We start from the raw sequence: 20349 nt of genomic DNA, 5'->3' as shown, positions 1-20349 counted from the left end.
TGAGTATAATATTAGCTGTGGGCTTGTCATATATGGATTTTATTGTGTTGAGGTACATTCTCTCATACTTACTCTTTTGAGAGCTGTTCACACCACCCCATCTCATTTTTGTAATTCTTTAGGGATAATGTGCATGCCTCATCTCTGATGTACCAAGTGTTTACTTAGCACTTCGAGACTCAGAAGGCAATCTCATTTTCTCTTTTCTCATGGTTACTCACTCCTCTCCTTCCCATTAAATATTTTCCATTATCACATGCAAAATCTTCTCTCTTCCCTGTCAAGTTCCCCAAATACCTTGCCACTTACAACGGTTTTGTGGCACCCATGGTACTCTTCTCTCTTGGTCAAATCCTTCTTTGTAGGGGAGAGAGGGACTGCCTGGGATTCTGACCTTGGAACATTGAAGGTGGCTCAGAGTTTCAGTCATTGGATTATGAGGCAGGATTTCCTATGTCTGAGAGGTTTCTTCCTCTGAGAGGAAAGAAGCCTGGTAGCAGCACATCAACAATGGAGACATTTTCTTCTAGTCTATGGAAATGGTTAAGAAGTAGGGAAGGGCTGGGCACGGTGGCTCACGTCTGTAATCTCAATACTTTGGGAGGCCGAGGCAGGTGGATCACCTGAGGTCAGGAGTTTGAGACCAGCCTGGTCAACATGGTGAAACCTCGTTTCTACTAAAAAAACAAAAATCAGCCAGATGTGATGGCAGGCACCTGTACTCGGGAGGCTGAGGCAGGAGAATCGCTTGAACCCAGGAGGTAGAGGTTGCAGTGAGCTGAGATCGCACCACTGGACTCCAGCCTGAGTGACAAAGTGAGACTCCATCTCAAAAAAAAAAAAAAATAGAAAGAAGAAGAAGAGGTAGGGAAGGGCTTGGGGATTCCCCCTCAAACTACTAGAAGAGGAAATGGGAAACAGAAGGAGAAGTGGAGGGTTAAGAAGCAACCACTACAACTGCTCTCTGGATGGAGGGAGAAGAGGTGGAGAGAAGTTTTCTATGATGGACAATTTCTAGCACTAGGGATAGCCAATTTTGCTGACTGTGGATAGCTGCCTGGGGGGATAGAGAAGGGGGTAAGGGGTATAGTCCCTAACTCTTTACTTTCCCAAGCTCACCTGATGAGGTATTACCCAAAGGCTATGCAGCTAAGTCCTTCCTCTAGAACACTGGCGGCTGAACTTAAAAATAAAAAAATCCATGCAACCTTTCCTCAATGGAAATATTACAAGAAACTCAATATGATAAAAAATAAACTATTCTTGTAGAAGCTGGAGGGAGTATCCCATCTCAGCACTTTGCTTAAATCCCAAGGCAATGCCTTGGAGCCTTAAGGGTTCTAGGGAGCACCTCTGCTCGGGGATTGCAGATGGGCAAAACAATGGGGCAGCATTGCCAGGTGTAATTCCTGGACTTTCATCTCCATTTCAACTAGAATAGCTGGATTTTCACCTAGTTACATATTGGGCTTATGAAAATATTTCCTGGACAGGAGAGAGGAATATTTTCCTTAAAAACACGTTTCCACACCCCACTCAAAATCCTTTAAAATAGTGTTTATTAACCGGGCGTGGTGGCTCACGCCTGTAATCCCAGAACTTTGGGAGCCCGAGGCAGGCAGATCACTTGAGCCCAGGAGTTCAAGACTCGCCTGGGTAACATGGCAAAACACCATCTCTACCAAAAACACAAAGTTAGCTGGGCATGGTGGTGCAGTGGTGCACTTCTATAGTCCCAGCTTCTCAGGAGGCTGAGGTGGGAGGACTGCTTGAGCCCATGGGTGAAGGGGGAGTGGAGACTGCAGTAAGCCATGATAGCACCTCTGCACTCCAGTATGGGTGACAGAGAAAGACACTTCTCAATAAATAAATAGATAAATAAATAAATAAATAAAATAGTGTTTATCACCTTTTTGTATAGCCTTAAAACCACAAAAGCATGCCATATGCTCCTATATGTAATCATGGCTCACTCTGGCAGAGGTCCTCAAAGTTGGGCTTTCTGCCTCCATTGAGAATCACTAACCCAGGTTTAGCTGAATTATTAGAAAGATAAAACCTGGCCAGGCACGGTGGCTCACGCCTGTAATCCCAGCACTTTGGGAGGCCGAGGCAGACGGATCACGAGGTCAGGAGATCGAGACCATCCTGGCTAACACAGTGAAACCCCGTGTCTACTAAAATACGAAAATTAGCCAGGCATAGTGGCAGGTGCCTGTAGTCCCAGCTACTCAGGAGGCTGAGGCAGGAGAATGGCGTGAACCTGGGAGGCGGAGCTTGCAGTGAGCCAAGATGCGCCACTGCACTCCAGCCTGGGCGACAGAGCGAGACTCCGTCTCAGAAAAAAAAAAGAAAAGAAAAAAAAAGAAAGATAAAACCCAAGCCATCTCCTATGGGGATGGTGCAGACTTGCTCCCCTGAAATGCTTTGTTACAATCAATGACCATGGCCTGTGTCAAAGAGTGTTATAAAGCAGGAATATTCAGTGGGGCTATGGGAAAGGTAAGGCTAAAGATGCTGTTCATTATCATCGCACAGTGTTTTCTTGAGACAAAATGCCTCCCAGTGGTAGGAACAGCAGGGCCATCTCTCTGAGCAGCCCTGTGATTTTACAGTAGACTTTACTGTCCTCTTGGAGTTGCTGCTGGAAAGCAGAAAGCTGCATTTGTAGCCCTCCCATAGTCATGGATAGAACACTCAAGCATAGTTTGGACACTGTGCTTGTTCCTTGCTGCAACTTATTTTCCTACCCTACTTTCTTCTAACCTCATCTTCCTAACTAGTATTTTATCTTGCGACAGTGTGTACATTTTCTAAGACGTGCATGAGCGTTTAGCCAAGTGTACAGTCAGAAAGAATACAATCTACACAGGACTGCCCTCACTTCTGATACCACCTGAAAGTTCAAGGAGTTCCAAAAACTACCCTCAGTTTTAGTAATTTGCTAGAAATATTCACAGAATACAGTGAAAGCTGTTATATTCATGGTTATGTCTTATTGTAGGGAAAGGACACATATTAAAATCAGCCTAGGAAAGAAGCGCACAGAGTCCAGGGAAGTACTAAGTATGTCCTTTTCCATAGGGTTAGGACAGGGTACTCTTCTGGCATCAGTGTGTAACAATACACACACAATATTTCCAACCAGGAAATCTCGCCCAAGCCTCAGAGTTTTTACTAGGACTAAATCACACGCTGCCCACATGGCTGACTCTCAGTCACTGGCCCTTCCAAAGGGCAAGCTGACACCTTTGGTCTCCAGTCCCTCTGGAGGTAGAAATGATAGTGCTTGGCATAAATCCATCATCATAAATCACACTGTTGAACTGTCTGATGGCCAAGGCCCCTAGACAAACAAAGACACTTTTATCAGGCATGGCATTCCAGGGCCTAGAGATCGGCACCTCATAGTGGAGGGCAAATGCTAGACCTGTCTTTGGGAAAGGCTGATGCTTCACTAGGCAACGAAAATTCATCTTTAGAACAAGGCAACAAGAAGGAAGGAAGGAACAAACCAACCAATCAAACCAAATCAGTCCAGGATGGCCAGACTCCTCAATCCTGCCCTGCACTGACAATGACTGCTGGAGAACAAGATCACTCGGGGAGAAGTCCAGGGTGAAGGATTCCAGCAGGGACCCTCTGTCCTCATAGCCATTGAGCCCCTTTATGAGTTGGTACCCTGGGTTGGAGAAGGGGGTTAAGGGTGCCACCCACCTCTGAGTGAGGTGAGGAGAGATATCACATAGTGTCCTCTGAGACCAAGGAAGGTGCAGAGATGCTGACACACATTGAGGCTGACTTGGACTAATTCTGTCACCTCTATTTATTGGATAAGATTCCCAGGCATAGAAGATTAGGATGTGCAGTAGAAAGTGGGAGTCCTGGCAGCTTTGCAGGACCATTTGGGAAGGACACAGGGTCAGCGTCACAGTTGACACCCAGGTCTTTAGAGTAACTTTCATGAATCTTCAGGCCACACCTGGACAAAACAGCTATTGTTTCTCCCCTGGCACTCTGAGGAGTCCTGGGGAACTCAGAGGCCTGTGATTGCCCTCCTCCCACCGCCACCAAAAAAAAAAAAAAATTGTCTGTAAGGCCACGGAACTCCCTCTGCAGAAGAGCATACAGACCCATGTCAATGGCTCACCCCAGCAGACAACTCTGGGGGGAGGGTGCCTAGAGGGCTTGGAGAGTCATGAGGGCCAAGCTGAGGATTCTGGGCTCCTGCAGGTCTCCCAGGCCCACATGCACACGGGACTCCAGCTCCTTCCACTTCTCTGTTCATGCCCTGTATGTGCCTCTAGGTCTGGCCCCCGCCCCACCCCTCACACACACCCTACACCCTCACCGCAGGAAAGTTGCCTGTGTCTTAAGCCAAGAGCTAGAAGGCTCAGCGTTGTTGAGACCACAGGAAACCAGTTCTCTGGAAGGATCCGCAACTTCTGTGGTTGTGAAAAGGAGACACATCTCACTGCTTGGGCCCTGTTGCCCTTGTTTTCCTAACGCTTGAGATTCCTCTCCCTCCACACATCTGCCTCCTCCAAGCTCCCCTCACTCCATGCCAGGCTGCTGAGGGTGCAGTGATGACTGAACCATTATCCTAGCCCCCAGGGCTCAGAGCCCAGTTAGAAGACAAGATGCATCAACAAGGGAGACCTTTTGGGCTCACTCTTCTCTCTGGAGATGCTGTTCTCAGCCTTGCAGGACGGGATCCCAGCATCCTGCTCTGACTTCACTGGAAACAAGGGGGAAACAGCTCCATGGGGAGCCGAGTGATTCTCAGGAGAGATCCCCAAGATCTCTCCATTGAGGTAGAACAAGTACAGGATTGGAGGGAAGACCCTCTGGGCCTCACAGAGGAGCTGCACCACGTCTCCCACAGCAGGGTCAGCAGACCCGTGGTGCAGAGTGAGCACAGGACGGGACACAGGAGCTGGGACGCACATGGGGTGGGAAGCTCAGCCTGACCACCCAGGACCCTGGCTCCTTCCTCTCCTGGGGACCCTTCCCACAACTCCTCTCCTCCCAGGAGGTCCCACTGCCTGATGCCCAGACCCTTGGGGGCGTCGCCACTCCCTCACACATTTACCCTGCACTCTGACCTCCAGCTGGGGCTCTGCTTCTGGACCTGGCCACCCTCGGGGGCCTTCTCACACCAGTAAAGTCCAGAGTAACCTCTTTGACTCCTGGGATACAGAGTTCTGGGTGAGGGCCCCTGTCCTGCAAGGTATGGCCATCCTTGTGGAAAGAGAAGAGGAGCCTTGAGGCTGACCTCAGGGGATGCAGCTTTGTCTGACATCTCAGAGTCACCAGGCTACCCTCTCAGGGCTCAGGAGAGGGGGTGGCACTCAGCACAGGAGGTGGGAACAGCTCTGGGGAGATGCAGGCCCAGGGCTCAGGAGGGGAGTCCCGGATGATGAAGCCCCAGGAGGCTGAGGCCTGAGCTTCTACTCATCCCGGGCTGCAGCCTGGGGACGCCGATGGGAGGCAGTTTGATCCCCAGGACCTGTCCTCTTGTCCTTACCCACAAGCTCTGAAATGACTCCCACACAGCCAGACCCTTCTGGAATCTTGGAAGTCAGAGGCAGAGGGGCCCTTCGAGGTCCTCTAGTCCACAGAGGGGAAGGGTGAACCTGGACTGGTCCAGTGCCCCCCTCCCAGGAATCTCCCCCCTCCTTCCGCTGGCTCCATATGTGCCCCATGGTGGGGAGATGGGGGTATTGAGACAACATCTTGGGAAACCTCGGGGCCCCACACATTGGCCCAGCATGAGGGGCAGCCAGAGACAGGGGTCCTGTCCAGAGAGCTACTGACCTCTAGACATGGGACCCCTGAGAGGCACCTCCTGCCCCACAAACTCCCAAGCTGGTGACTCCCTTGGACTTGAACCATGGCAGTCTCTGAAGTTAGTGTGAATATCTGTGGAATATACATTACCCGCCCAGTGCAGCTGTACTGGCCACGGCTCTGCACTGTTGCTGCTCCCATGGACAGAGTCTGGTTTTCCTTAGAGAAATGAAGGAATTTTCCATCTCTGTAGAACTTCACCTGAGACAGTGGTGTATTCTTCCATCCCTGACATCACAGAGTCAGGGCATCTCCTTCAAACACAAGGTTTGGCCAGGCTTGGAGGTACAGCCAGGTTGCAAGACAAAGGGACAGGGCGGCCCCCAGTCTAAGGCCTCTGCTGGGGATGGAGGCCCTTGGATGGCACCAGTGCAGTGTCACTGTCTCCAGTCCTTCATGCTGAACAGAGAAGGGCAGGACCTGGACTTCCTTTCCTCCCTCTCCTCCCTTTCCTTCTTCTTTCCTTCCTCTTCTTTTCCCATGTGCCTCTATCCTTTCCCTTTTCTTCTCCCTTTTTCTCTCTCCCTGATCCTACCATATATTGGGTTTTCCTCCCCATCGACATGTTTGGTTCCAGTTGGAATCATCCCAATTATATAGCTATCTTATTCCTCCTGAACAAATTCCAATTTCTTCACACTTCACATGCTGCCTCAGTCCAGGGTGACTCAGTAGTCCCCACCTCCAGTGACAGCTCCAGGTCCGGACCTGTGAGAATCCAGGGATTGAAGGAGCCTGATCTGGCTCGCTCCTACCTTCCTCCTTAAAAGCTCCCAGAGGTCTGGACTCCATTGATGCCCCACACCAATACCAATACCCAGCAGGGGTTTCAGTTTCCACCCCAGCCATGCAGGGCCCTATGCTGTCTGTTCTCATCCTGAACTTAAGCTCTCTGCCCTGACTGGGGAGGACAAGGGTCTCTCCCCAGGTGTGGAATCTCCCACAGGTCAGGTAGCCTCAAGAGCCAAAAGCCATGGCTGGGAATCAGGCCTGAGGATCATGACAAAGGATGCAGAAATGGGATTCATGGAAGAGTTCCCTTCTCATTCCCATTATGAGCAAGAAGAACACAGGTGTAATCAGCCTCTTCCTGGACCATAGGCACCTTCTATCACTTCTGGAACTTATGAGGCTCACAGGGTCCCTGAGCACAGGCCCGGGTGCTCAAAGCTGGTTTCTCTATTACCACCAACCATAGAGCACTTGGGTTTCCAAGTGTGGTCTGAACTCCGTCCCCAAGCAGTAACATAGATAACTCCTTGGGAGTCTCAATACTTAGATGTATGTCAGAGTTCTCATCTCTTTAACAAAGGTACTGATTCAATGGAAGGCAGAGAAGCAGAATTTATTTGTTATTCATTCATTGACTTATTCATTCATCAATCATTTATTGAGCACCTCTACATGCCAGGCCCTCAGGTATATGCTGGTTCACAGTGTAGAAGGTAAGAAAAGAGACAAAGTGTTACAAGTGTGACAGAGGGGGCAGAGAGAGAAACTGCTTAGTTCTACCTAGGGAGGACACCCAAAGAGGTGAGGTCACCTTGACCTCATCTTGAAAGATAAGTATTCAGTATAAGGGAGATGTAGGAAGAAGCTGTTTCAAGATGTAGCCACGTGAGCAAGGACACAGCCAGGAGTAGTCTGGGAACTGGTGGAGTGTGGCATGCCTGGAGAGATAGACTGTGAAGAGGGCATGCTAAGAAGTAAGCCTGGGTAGGCAGTAATCAGATGAACTCAAACTATACCAGAGCAGTTGGAAAGGAAAGGAGGGATTTGAAATTGGGAGTAATTGAATCAAACTTGCATTCGAGATCTGATGGCTGCCAAGTAAAGAATGATCAGAATGGGATGAGAAAAAGACAGTGAGCCTATTGCAATTGCCTGGGCAAGAGAGAGGTGTCACCTGAAACAATGGCAGTGAGGTGGAAAGGAGGGCATAGATCCGAGTGACACTAAGGAGGCAGGATCTATAAGACTTGACGATACAGACTTGAAGATTTGATGGGGGGCGAGGGGCAAAGGAGAGGGAGGAATTCAGGATAATAGGAAATTGAGGACAAGACACTGATCTGTAGGAAAATGTAAGTTAAAATGTGTCCATCTTCAAATGAGATGTTCTTGGCATGGCCAGGTGGAGATATCCCTCAGTTCAGAGCCTATATGTAACTTCAGGGTCCGTTCTGGGCTGGAGATAGAGACTTGGGAGTCATTTACATTTGGTGGTTCTTGAAGTCAGCTGTGTGGATGGAGCACTCCAGAACTCAAGGAAGGAGTATAGACTGTAATGTGTATGTGTGTGTGTGTGTGTGTGTGTGTGTGTGTGTGTGTGTGTGTGTAAAAGTTGTTTTACCCTTTTGCTTTTTATATATAAAGAATATCTATATAATATATATGGCTTAAAATAGCACAAGGGTAAAAACAATTAAGATGTTTATTAATAAGGAATTTGTGAAATAAATTGCGGCCCAGCCATATAATGAAATATAATATAGTCATGAGAAAGAACAAAGTAGATCCATAAATACCTATATGGAATGAGCCCAAGATAAAGTGTTAGTGAAAACACTAAAAGCAATGTGTGAAACCATGTGTACAGTGCACCTCCATTTGTATATAAAAAGAAACACGCATACATATTCACATACATATGTATGCTTGCATATGCATATAAAATGTTTATAATGTAAGGGAAGACTGGGTAACCAACTCATAGGCTGGGGTGAGTTAGAAACAATTTTTACAATGCACTTCTTTGTTCTTTTTTTAAAATTTAATGTTTTACCATATTCACATATATGTTTCAATTAAAACGCTAGATTAAATAAAATATTCCAATCTTCTTTATTTCCCCATATAGCTTTTAATAAACCTCTCTTTCTTGAAGTTACCTGAGAATGGATCCATTCCTTGAAACTGAAGATTCTAAGGAACTGGGTTTCTCAGTATACAGTGGGAATGGTGGGAGGAGGTAAAGAGTAGAAGACAGTATCAAGAATCCAGAGCCCAGCACAGTAGGGCACAGCTGTAGTCCTAACTACTTGGATTCCTTGAGCCCAGGAGTTTGAGTCCAGCCTGGGCAACATATTGAGACCCCATCTCAAAACGACAACAGCAGCAAAAACAAAGGGGTATAGAGTCATGGCTCACAAGCTACTTGGAAGCCAAATGGAGCAGCTGCATATCAGGAGCAGTGGCATGGGTCCTGCTGCTGCCTGGCAACTCATTGTGTTTTATCTGCAGCCCCACTTGCTGGTGTCTTTGTCCTCGCCCAGCCACAGGATTCTCCTAACCCCGAGCCTTGGGAGCCTCTCTCTGTGGCTCTGAGGGTCTGCAAGTTGCTTTCTTGTGGGCATGGCCTCAGATTCCAATAGTAACACCCATGCAAGTTGCCATCCCCCTTGTCTGCAGCCTGGCCTTCATCTCCCCTGAGGGACAGGAGTGGTGTGGGGCTGGAGAGGGGCAGTCCTGTACCTGGATTCCTCACCCCTTACANAGGAAGGGGAGGGGAGGGAAGGGAAGGGAAGGGAAGGGAAGGGAAGGGAAGGGAAAGAGAAAAGAAAGAGAAAGGAGATTGTAGCTAGGTGAAGAGCAGGTGAAAAGGTGAACAATGGGACCGGGAAGATTTCCTAATCTCACCAGAGCCTGGCTCTACCTTAAGGTAGGTAGATGGACAAGTGTAGCCACCTGGGGCACAGATGCTAAGATGACATCCAGACAGGTCAGGAATTAACAAGAAAGGCAGATGAGGAAGGATAAACTATATCTTATAAGACAGATTCCTGGCACTCTTTTCTACGTTTCCTTTTTGCTTTCCCTAGTCCTGCATTTTTGTTGAAGGCAGAAGATTAGAGAGAGAGAGACAAAGAATGGCTGAGCTGATGTCCTTGTTCCCAGTCTGAGTTCCCAGGTAGTACTGGAAGACGTGAGGTTAGCAGATGTAGTCTTTACTTCGGGAGAAAAAGAAGAGTTTTCTGCTAGAAGTTGATTCTTGTCTCTTTTCTACCCTCCTCCCACACCATCTCCCCAGTTATAGAAAAGATTAGTCATGTCCCTGCAGGATTAGCTCCCTATAGAGCCAGTGACAGCATCCTTCAGCTACTGCTGGTAGGGCTAGGACTTCACTGGTAGAGAAGCCTGGTGTAAATGGAAGAAAGTGACCAAAGAAAAGTGGAAGGCATAGATGTTTGCCACCAGGAACTGGGGAGGGAAAGGACCCTGAGGCTTTCTCGCCTAGATCCAGAGTACAGCCCTGTGCAGACAGGCACAGAAACCAGAGCTCAGTAAGATGGAGCCAGCCATCTACACCTCAGCCAGACAGCTGTCCCCTCAGACAGACATGTCCAAACAGCCCGAGTGGTCAGAATGGGGCATGAACACAGGTGTACTCATGGAGACATGCAGGAACATGAGATCAAAGTCTCGCCAAACTTTCCATCACAGGGACCTGCCATGGGGAAAAGGGAGGGGGTGAGATTGGATAATAAGGACCTCCTGACAGAAAGAGTGGTTAGAAGTGGGACTGTTGTGTACAGAAGTATCTGTGGCCTTTCGTCCTCCCTCTTCCTACATAGATTTGAAAACTGCCAGCCCCCACCACTGCCCCACCCCACCAGGTCATAGTTCCTATTAAGTTCCACAGGAACATTTCTGCGCTGCGTCCTGGCCATCCTGGCTTTAGGGTCTCCACAGAGTAAGCCCATGTCATACCCTCCCCACTTCAGGAAGAACAAGACAAAAGGGCCAGGTGAGACCTCAGTGACAACCACCTCTTCCTCCAAGAAGAAGCAGGCAAGACAAGACTTAGGGGTGGGAGAGGGGGGCAGGGGTGGGGAACTTCATAAAGGAGACCTTGACTTTGGTGTTGTTAGGCAAAAGGTGGCTCTTTAGACAGGACTCCAGATCTGATGAGGTGAATCTTAGGCACATAGGAAGATTTCCTAATCTCTCCAGGACCTCGCTCTACCTTAAGGTAGGTAGATGGACAAATGTAGCCACCTGGGTCACAGATGCTAAGATGGCATCCAGACAGGCCAGCAACTAAGAAGGCAGACAGATGAGGATGCATAAATTGTATCTTATAAGACAGATTCCTGGCACTCTTTTCTTATTTAAATTTCCCTTTTGTTCTCCCTAGTCTTTAATAAAAACTTGACTGAAGGTACCAAGGTGTGTGGAAGTGGAAGCAAAATTCTCCAAAGTCCAGCATGGTAGACATCAGTGGTGGACAAGGACAGACCCCAAGGCAAGGTGAACCTCAAAAATTGAACCTCAAGTCTATGCAGTCCAGCTGCCCTCCCCACCAGAAAGTCCTTGTTCCAGCCCAACATCAGTGCCTCTGAGTTTGGCTATTAGAAACGAAGGAAGAATTTCCTTGTAAAAATACAGACAGAGCAGTCCCTGGCTTTCTCCTCTTGCAGGAAGGAGGGATTCTCCCATTCCATACCATCTTTCCCGCACACTGGCCCCAGAAATACTTAATTCGACTATGTGAAAATAAAGATTGTTTTTGGCCTGAGGGCATAGGGATCCATTTATCCTTATTCTTTATGAGGCACTAAATTAGCTTCGTATGTTATTAAATGTGTCTCATCAACGCTGTGGGCATTGTTTCATTTTAACTTCTATTTGGTGATGTTCAGTTTTCTGAATGTGTGGATCACTTAGCATGAGCAGAAAACCTTGCAAAATTGGTGTAGGTAAGGAAAGGTTGTAATAATGGCTACAAAGCAGGAGGAGCATAGGGCTACCTAGGTGGTACGGTTTGAGTTGTTTTGGGAAGGCCCTTCTCAATCACCTCTCTCTAGGACATCACCCCAACACACATGAAATTCTGCTGATGTCTATTTGGTTGCCACTATATTCCCCAAGTTCTTTTAATATGCAAACACTGGTAGGAAAATAAGAAGAAATCACATCATATCTCTGTTTAGAAACTGGTCTAAGATGTTTATAAATGTTCAGAAAAAAAATGTAAATCTCCTTAGGTAAGCAGGCTTAGATGAAACTATGAGCTCATGTTGGCAAATGTGCAAGCTTTAGCATCTAAGCCGAGTGCTTTAAATCAATCTGAGCTTCAAAAGGCAATAGTTAAAAGTCAAACTATGGTAGACAAAAAAATGTTTTCTTGACTGGAAGAGATCTTCATGGGACTCTTTACCATGAATGACCTAGAGAAAATAATGTAAGGCAATCTTTTTTTTTTTACTTTAATTCAACTCAACAAAGATGTATTTGATTCTACTATATGTAAGGCACTGTGGTAAGTAAAACTGAGGCCACAGAGTTGCATAAAATAGTTCTGTCCCCAGACAGTCTAGCCATGCAGGACAAAACATGTATGGAAGCACAAAGCAAAGTGTCAGGTTGTTGTGAGAGTTCAAAGAAGGGAGATGGCCCATCCTGTTGGAGGTCTCACCAATAGCATTGAGAAGGGATTTGGAGGCAGCCATAAATTAATTAACTGTACATGAAGGAACTGGCTCAGAGATTGAAAATCACAGGATGTTTTAGGAAACTTTGGGTGGTCAGGTCTGGATGGAGCACAGAATCGGAGCGGGGGGTTTGAGGAAAATTAGGGTTGGGGGAGGAGATTGGGATGCTCTGAGCAAAACCAAAGCAAAGGAAGTTTAAGGCCAATCAGCAACGTGTGTCTTCCATCCTTTTCCTTTTCTTCTACTGTGGAAGGTTCATCCCTCTCCAGTCAACAGAAAAATGATTCTGAACACACTCCCAGGAGGGCCTTCTGGACTGCAGGCACCGCCCCCACGGTGGACTGTGCCCTCCGACCTGCTCCTGTCGGGGGGACTCGCCTTCTCATCTGGCTCGGTGCCCGTCCTCCTGAGAACCCTCTTCCCAGCCTCTTCCCCTCCACCATATCCCCTGATGCTCTCCACCAGCCGTGTACCTTTCGTTCCTTTACCTCATGGCTGAAAGTGACTGGTGGTAGAAAGGCACCCAACCTCCCTGCCCAAGTGCCCGCCCACTTCCTCCACTGATGGGCAACAGAGATCCCTGAGGAGCAAGGGCTAAAGTGGGTTTAATTTCACCTCATGTCAGAGTTCAGCCCTACTTAATGCTTACTGTTCACTCTACTTTTTGTTTGTTTGTTTTTTATTTTTTGAGATGGAGTTTCAACCTTGTTGCCCAGCCTGGAGTGCAATGGCGCGATCTCAGCTCACTGCAACCTCTGCCTCCCGGGTTCAAGTGATTCTCCTGCCTCAGCCTCCTGAGTAGCTGGGATTACAGGCATGTGCCACCACACCAGGCTAATTTTATATTTTTAGTAGAGATGGGGTTTCTCCACGTTGGTCAGGCTGGTCTCAAACTCCCAACCTCAGATGATCCACCCGCCTCAGCCTCCCAAAGTGCTGGGATCACAGGCGTGAGCCACCATGCCCAACCTTCCTACTGTTCACTCTCTAATGCTTTCCACACTCTCTTCCATCACACTCTGCGTGTTGGTGTCTCTTGGACCCACTGACTTTCTTTGTGTCACACAGTGGAAGCAGAACACAGGAAGGAAAAGCCTGCATACACTAAGGGACCAGTGCTCTCGATGTGTAAGAGAACAGTGGAGGCAGCACATCTCTTACCTTCTGTGATGGGCTGAATCGTGGCCCCCAAAATTCCTATGTTGCAGCCCTGACCCCCATATCTCGGAATGTGATTATATTTAGAGACGGGGTATTTTAAGGGGTAATCAATTTAAAATAAGGCCATTAGGGTGGGCCCGAATCCATTCTGATTGGTGTCCTTTTAAGAAAAGGAAACCAGGACACAGATGCACATAGAGGGAAGACTGTGTGGAGACACAAAGAGAAGACAGCCATCTACAAGCCAAGGAGGGAGGCCTCAGAAGAAACCAATCCTGCTGACCTTTGAGTTTAGACTTCCAGACTCCAGATATATGAGGAAATTAATTTCTGTTGTTTAAGCCACCTGGTCTGTGCCATGTGTTACAGTAGCCTGAGCTGACTCCTGCATCTGCCAAGCCTGTGATGTCCTCAAAAAGAGCGGAGGACAACTTCTGGCCCCAACCAAGAAAGGAGCAAGGGCAGCAACCTCACAAGCCAGAAGGGAAACAGCCTTCCCAGACCAAGGGGTGCTGGCAAACAAGGCTAGGTCCTCTTTCCCATCTGCTTTCCATTCTTCCGTGACTGCCTTAGAGCAGACTGTGCTGCTGCAGGCATCTCTGTGCTGGCAGGGAGTGTGCTCAGGTCTCCCTTAAAGAGAACCTGGTGCAAGAAGCCTCCAGCCTCTTGCTGCTGTATTTTGGATGTGCTGGGTGTTCACACTGCCTCAGGCTGCTCCTGGCCAATGACTGAGCACAGAGAGTGCCAGAAACAAGGCTAGAAACAGGCCACTGGTTTCTCCACGTTGGTCAGGCTGGTCTCAAACTCCCAACCTCAGATGATCCACCCGCCTCAGCGAGTGCCTGATGTGAGGCCTTGCTAAGAGGTGAGCTGTATTCTGGGACACTAGGCCTGGCAGAGACGTCCTGGAGGTGCACCGCAGTTTGAGGATCATCCTCTTCCCTGTCTGCTCTCCTTTCCCAGGTGTCTGACCTGCACTGCAGTCTGAAGTCTCTCCTGACCACTCCTGCTGCCAGCTCATCATCCTTCACAGGTGTGGTGTTTCCCATGACACCTCTGCAGGTCTAATCTTGTCTTGGCCTCTCCTTCTCTTAACAGATCTGGCTGCCCCTAGTTGTCCTTCCTTCAATTCATCCTCCACACTGTTAGAGTCCTCCTCCTTCTAAAGTCCAGATCTGATCTTGTCACACTTTGCTTCCATTCTTTCCAAGATGTCTGTTTACTTACAAGATAAATTAGAAACTTACGTCTGTCCAGACTCAGCCTGTGCTCAACTGTCCACTCTCTTATTCTCTACCCAAGACCCCGTCTTGACAGCCACATGGAACTATCTACACTCTTCTAAATGTCAGTGCCGCTTCACGTCAAGGCCTGTGGCCATATGACTCCTCCTTTTTGGAACATCTTTCTCCATTCCCATCACCCCTTCCTGCCACACATTCACTCACTCACACACACACTTCTTCCAGTGATCTTTGAATTCCTATTTTCCCTTCTCAGTAAAGGTTTCCTGGACACACCCAAGCAGAGGAAATCATGCCTCTCCTTGTGCTATTTTTAGCACTTACTAATATCTCTTATGATATTTATCAAACTGTCCCACAATTCTTTGTCTTTTAGGGAAGCCTGTAGGATAAGCGTAAAGTCATTTTTGTATCTCCAACACCAGCATGTACATCGTGTAATGTTAAGTGTGTCTATATGTGTACATATGCATACACACACATGTGTATGAAACATAACATGGCCGGGCGCGGTGGCTCACACCTGTAATCCCAGCACTCTGGGAAGCCGAGGCGGGCAGATCACAAGGTTAAGAGATGGAGACCATCCTGAACAACATGGTAAAACCACGTCTCTACTGAAAATACAAAAATTAGCAGGGTGTGGTGGCAAGTGCCTGTAACCCCAACTACTTGGGAGGCTGAGGCAAGAGAATCTCTTGAACCCTGGAGGTGGAGGTTGCAGTGAGCTGAGATTACACCACTGCACTCCAGCCTGGTGACAGAGTGAGACTCCGTCTCAAAAAAAAAAATTAAAGAAGAAGAAGAATTGATGTTACCTAGAAGAAGCTTAAATGCATATTACTCAATGAAATAAGCCAACCAGGGAATGATATCTACTGTATGATTCCAACTAAGTGACATGCTGGAAAAGGCAAACCTATAGAGACAATAAAANAAAAAAAAAAAAAAAATACAAAATTAGCAGGGTGTGGTGGCAAGTGCCTGTAACCCCAACTACTTGGGAGGCTGAGGCAAGAGAATCTCTTGAACCCTGGAGGTGGAGGTTGCAGTGAGCTGAGATTACACCACTGCACTCCAGCCTGGTGACAGAGTGAGACTCCGTCTCAAAAAAAAAAAAAAAAAAAAAAAAAAGAAAGAAAAAAAGAAAAGAAAAGAAAAAAGAAACATAATGACATTAGAGTTTCTAGCTTATATCCCAATATCTTGGCCATTCATTAGCACCCTGGTTAGGCTCCTCTCTTATCAACTTACCCTCATGACCAGCTTCTGCCTCCTGTTCCCATCAGAGGAGGTTTAAGGCCAATTAGCAACATGTGTCTTCCATCCTTTTTCTTTTCTTCTACTGTGGAGGGTTCATCACAGTACTTCCATCAGTTCACCAGAATGGAAGTGGCATCCATCTGTGCCTCTTCATCTGTTGGGTGGAATGCAACACATATGATGGGTGGGTATTGAGTGGCCCTGGACTGGAGTCACAATCACTGATTATGTGCTGGAAGTCAGAAGGGGACAGGGAAAATTCCCCTTTCCTAGGAAAAGGGTCCTCAAGTTGCCAAGAAAAGCAAGAGATCAAATTCCCCCACGAAGTGGATTTCTGACCATTCCTTGGATTTTTTTTTTCTTCGCTTGAGTTAATTTAAATTAGTTTCTATTACTTGCAACTAAAAGGCTTTAATGAATTCACTGAAATACCGTTGTTAGGAAGGAAACAACTTGCTTGAGAGGTCAAGCTTAGGTTGAAAGTCAACATGGGCCAAGGCACTTAGAGAGCAATTAATCCTCGTGACAGGATAGGGATGGGGTGGAGGGGATAGATGATCTCTAAGATCCCTTCTAAGAGGATAAGGGTGCTTCCCCTGGTCAATGGTTCTGGCTAGTCTCCTCCCTCCCTTCAAAATGCGAAGCAAAAGGCAGGGAGAAGGTCTCCTTGCAGATCTTCAGCTCTCTCAGGGAAAGAGACCCACGTCACTCCCAGCCGAGTCCTGCATGGCAGCAAAGGGCCAGGGTGGGAGAAGAACAAAAAACTCCCAGAGAAGAAAGGCAGTGCCTCTCCCTGCAGCAGCCAGGGCTGCAGATATGATGGAGCAGGGGAGATGGTCTCTTCTAGAGCAGCAGGAGCCAAGTTACACAGATGATGTAAGGAGGAAGTAGACAAACTGCAGTCTCAGCTCAGAGTTTTCCTTACATGCTTGTAAAAACAGTCACCCTCTGTGCAAGCTGAATAATGGCCCCCCAAGATGTCCACATCCTAAACCCTGGAACCTGTCCATATTTTATTATACGGCAAAAGAGACTTTGTAGATGTGATTAAAGATCTTGAGATTGGGAGATTATCCTGGATTATCAGAGTAGGCTTGATGTAATCACAAGAGTCCTACTAAGGATGCAGCCCCATGATGACAGAAGCAGAGAGTAAAGCAGAGTTGGAGACAGAAGATGCTATGCTTTGGCTTCCTAAGGACAGAAGAAAGGGCCACAAACCAAGGAATACACTTGTATTCTTCAGTAAATAGCAGCTGCCTTGGAGTATTGCTTGTTATTAAATGATCCAATACATGTAATAGTAATTGTTCAATAAATGCTTGCTATTATACCCTTGGATCTCTTAGAGCTGCACTGTCCAATATGGTAGCCACAAGCCACATGTGACCATTCGACACAGGTGTGGCTTTTCCGAATTGAGGTATGCTGTACATATAAAATACACACCAAAATTTCAGATACTGAGTACAAAACAAAGAATGTGAAATAGCTCAGTAATCTTAATATTAATTATTTGTTGAAATAACATTTTTAACACATCCAATTAAATAAAATATATTATTAAAATTAAATTTCACCTTTTTTTTTAGTGTGGCTACTAGAAACTTTAAAATTCTGTATGTGGCTCACATTATATTTCTATCAGACAGTACTCTTTTGAGTCTCTGACCCGTTGCTGAATAGAACAGTCTAGAAGCAAGCCCTACACATTTAGGGAAAGTGGTGTCACACACTGACTTCTTTATAGTCACCCCTGTCACTCCTCTGCTCCCTGGGCTCTGAATTTCTACAATGCTGACTGAGGAACATCCCTGAACACACAGTTAATTCTGGACTGACAGGTACAACTAAACCAAGAGAGTGAATTCAGTTGGCCTCAGAGACAACACAGGCCCCTGTACCAGGACAGAAGGAAGTAATCGCTCCTTTCTCTTTTAAATGTCCAATAAGTTCAGAGCACCACGCCCCCACACAGTGCCTGAGTGGGCACCTGTACACTCCACGTGGTGGCTATTCCTTTAATCCCTACCATCTACTCCGAAATGTTTACCCAACAGTTTGCCATGGTGCTTGAACTTCTACCATTTGGGTGCCTCTTTGGAACAGGAAATTTAACTCTGTCTGGTTACCGTGCACAGGATTTATAGCTGTTGAGCCTCAGGAGCCATCAGGAACTGAGCTTGCTTTCTTTCCTTCCTTCTCTGGCCTGCCCATTCACTCTCTGTCTAAGAATGGCTCTAAACCAGAAGAAACCTCCCAACTCTCTTCTCCTGATAGTCCCTAAAGACCACTCACATGGTCTGCTTCCTTATGAAAGGCTCCACTGTCAATCACTGCAGTGATACTGATGACAAAGGATGGCAACAGTAACAAAGCTAGGCAAGCTTCAAGGGCTCCAGAATCTTACTCAGGTATCTCAGCCACAGGCCCGGGTCTATGGAGACTGAAAGGGACTTTGGCCACTGCCATTATGCTTGAGAGTGGAGCTCACCACCCAGTGCCTGAAAATAAAGGAGATGTGGGCTCAGCCCATTTTTCACTTTGTAGACCTGAAGATGCAGCAGAGGCAGAACAGGTGCTGCCCTCAGGGACAAGTGTGTAATTTCTACCTAAGAGGCCTCTAGGCTGGGTGATGTGCATTTCACAGGCTCTCGGCCTCTACCTCTTGATGTTCTTCACAATGTCCACTAAAAACTGTGTTTCTAACTAAAAATAGAATTACCACATGATCCAGTAATTTCATTATTGAGTATATACCCAGGAGAATAGAAATCAGAGACACAGACAGATATTTGTACACCCATGTTCATAGCAGTATTATTCAAAATAGCCAAAAGGTAGACACAACACAGTGTCCTTTGACAGATGGATAAACAGGATGTGGTACATACATACAATTGAATATTATTCAGCCTTAAAAGGGAAGGAAATTCTGATAAATGGTACAACACGGATGGACCTTCAGGACCTAATGCTAAGTGAAAAAGCCAGACACAAAAGGATAAATATTGCATAATTTCATCCATATGAGGTACCTTGACTAGTCAATTTCACAAAGACAGAAAGTAGGTTAAGGTTGCCAGGAGCTGGGCAAGGGGTCACTGGGAACCAATTTTTTGATGGTTACAGAGTTTAAAGGACAAGCTTAAAAGAGTTCTGGAGATGGACGGTGGTGATGGTTACACAACTATGTGAATGTACTCAACGCCACTGAAATGTACACTTAAAAATGTACATTGTAAATGGTAAATTCTGTTACATGTATTTTATCACTTTTTAAAAAGTACCTCTAATTTTTAAAATATCTGTTCTTATAATATTTCTAACCAGAGCCAGATTGCAATCAAATATGTTTTCAAGTGTACCAATTTGAGAAAACTCATTCCCCACTCCTCACATTCCCTAATGGAAGAACCTCCATCAGGGAAGCCCCCTACCCCCACCAACCTCTCTCAGTTCTAGGCACTCCTCCCAAGGAGCAGGCTTCATTCAGATGTGTCTTTGTCTCTCCTCAGAATCTGCTGGCCACCTGGGAGGTGCATACTTATCTGATCTCAGGGGCCTGGAGGCTTCCACCCAGAACCCACAGGGGAGGCCTGCACTTTGGCAATAAGTTTACATCAGGGGTTGTTAGCAAGGCAAGCACATTTGGCTGCATGCCTGACATCAGACTCCGTTAGTAATAAAGCTGATAGTTTTATTACCATCTTCTTGACTACTGAGAATAAGGAGATGAGATCAGGGTTATCAGGACCTATGAACTTGGAGAAAAGTCTTTAACCACCGAGTTAAGCTCCCCTCTAATTCTCTTTATCAAGAACTTTGATTCAGAACCAAGCAAGCAAGAAAAAAGGTCTTATTCATTGATCCCCTAAAATCCAAGCATGACCAGTGTTAGACCAGAAAGTGAAGTCCAGTGTTTTCCACTGGACCTAAGTTGCAGCAGTCTTGTCTAAGGAAGGTGGTTACTAAATGCTGGTTATTAAGCTATTGCCTCTAGGTTCTAAATCTACCCTTTTGCACTTGTTTTGTGATGCTGGATCCAGGACTCTGGTAAACATATTTCTCCGTTGCCAGCTTGCTCACTGTCGGATTCTGCTGAGAGTGATGTTGGAGAGAGACTGGAAGGCAAGAGAAGGAAGAACTGCCCTTCCTATCAGCTGGCTACTCCTAGCAATAGACCCAAGAATGGCCCTTCATCCCAGCAGCAGGTTGTCCCAGTCACCAGCTTCTTTTAGTGCCCTCAGAACAAGCCTCATGATACCACATCAGAAGGACTGTGCGAGCCAGGCAGCACCCACTCTACAGAGATCTGAGCTCTGTAGGGCCCCTCTATGATAAACAGAATCAGTCAGAGGGGACTTAACTCAGTGGCTAAGGGCTTTTCTCCAAGT

The 20349-nt window shown here is 46.8% G+C and overlaps 1 pseudogene; it reads right to left on the bottom strand.

Annotated features, from left to right (window-relative positions):
* Positions 1-1020: 1020 nt before the first annotated feature.
* Positions 1021-10520, bottom strand: LOC108524021 (Fc receptor-like protein 6; annotated as a pseudogene).
* Positions 10521-20349: the final 9829 nt, after the last annotated feature.

This window comes from Rhinopithecus bieti, unplaced genomic scaffold (genome assembly GCF_001698545.2).
Source record: "Rhinopithecus bieti isolate Rb0 unplaced genomic scaffold, ASM169854v2 scaffold_77291, whole genome shotgun sequence".
NCBI classification, from domain to species: domain Eukaryota; kingdom Metazoa; phylum Chordata; class Mammalia; order Primates; family Cercopithecidae; genus Rhinopithecus; species Rhinopithecus bieti.
Note: the sequence above shows the minus strand (reverse complement) of the source record. Positions and strands in the feature narration are given on the sequence as shown.